This window comes from Henckelia pumila, chromosome 2 (genome assembly GCF_033568475.1).
Source record: "Henckelia pumila isolate YLH828 chromosome 2, ASM3356847v2, whole genome shotgun sequence".
In the NCBI taxonomy this organism is placed as follows: Eukaryota; Viridiplantae; Streptophyta; class Magnoliopsida; order Lamiales; family Gesneriaceae; genus Henckelia; species Henckelia pumila.
This window is the reverse complement of record NC_133121.1, coordinates 26,341,538-26,342,991: the sequence shown is the minus strand read 5'-3', so window position 1 is coordinate 26,342,991 and position 1,454 is coordinate 26,341,538.

The following is a 1,454-nucleotide window of genomic DNA, read 5'->3' as shown; positions in this document are numbered from 1 at the left end:
CTGCTCGGACCTTGGCACGGGGTCCGTTCCCTGTACTCAAAAATCAGAATTTAACATTTCAATGCTGTAAACATGAGATATACAACTCTTATTCAATCTCAAACCTCATTTACATGCATTCTGATTCAACTACACAGTCATAAACATGTAAATTAATCCCTTCATCTAGGATTAGGGGAGGCAAATTTTACAAAAATCCCGACCCGTCCCGATTCCCAACCCGTTCCCGTCCCGAATTTTTCCCGTCCCGAACTTTTCCCGACCCGAGTGTTCGGGATTTTTTCCGACCCGATCAATGTCGGGATCGGGATCGGGATAGGCAACCCTTCCCAACGGGATTCCCGACCCGATCCGAATATAAAAATAATTTTTTTTAATAATATTTTTTAATTAAAAATATAATTTTTTTTAAATTTTATGTTTTAATATTAATGTTTTATAATTATATACCATATAATTTTTTTTATATTTATCTTTTTTAATATTAACATTGAGTTATAATTTTTTATTTTGTTTTTTTTATTATTATGAATAATTATATGTTTTTTTATTAATCAAGTAGTTGTTTTAGTTTATTTGTAATGTACTAAAAAAATGTTTTAGTTTCTAATGGTTATATATAAAGAAATTTTAATTTATTTGTAATGTATTAAGAAATTTTTTGATTTTTTTCATAAATTTTTTTCAAAAAAATATTTTCTTAGAATTTTTTTTTAAAAAAATATTATTCGGGATTACCCTCTCCCGATCCGACGGGATCCCGAATGTTCGGGATCCCGAACATTGGGGTCCCGACACATCTCGGGTGCGGGATCGGGAGAAAAAAAATATCTCAATTCCTATCGGGACGGGAATAGGGTAAGGGGGTTACGGGACGGGTCCCGACCCGATTCCAACCCTATCTAGGATACACGACATCAAATATAAACGAGTATTCGCAAACATATATACAAAGATTCTTATTTGTATTCTAACATGTTTAACAACTCAAAAGACATGTTCTCTTGCTTAAAAACCCGAGTCCTCACAGGCTAAAACTCTATCTCGAGCTATCCACATCGAGTCTGACCAGCTCCTGCCCCACCTATTGCCATGCACACATACAAAACACAGCAATTGCCGAATAACTCCGATGAGAATAAAATCCCAGTATAAACAACAAAACATGCAATATAATAAACATGAATGCAATGCATGTTTCAAATGAAGGCTATCAAGTCTGATATCAATCGAATATTGGTTCTTGGGATCCCGGGTAATAAAATTCTCAAACGAATCACCAACTCACCCAATCGAGGTGACGTCAAGTATTTTATATCCCCTGACTTTGGCGCAACTATAGTGAGTCTTCTGGCTCTGGAAGTAACTCTACATTTCGTGCCACTCAACTACAGCCCTCCAAACGTCATATGCACTATAGGCCTTTCAACCCTCTGTGCTTTTCAGGCTGGAGT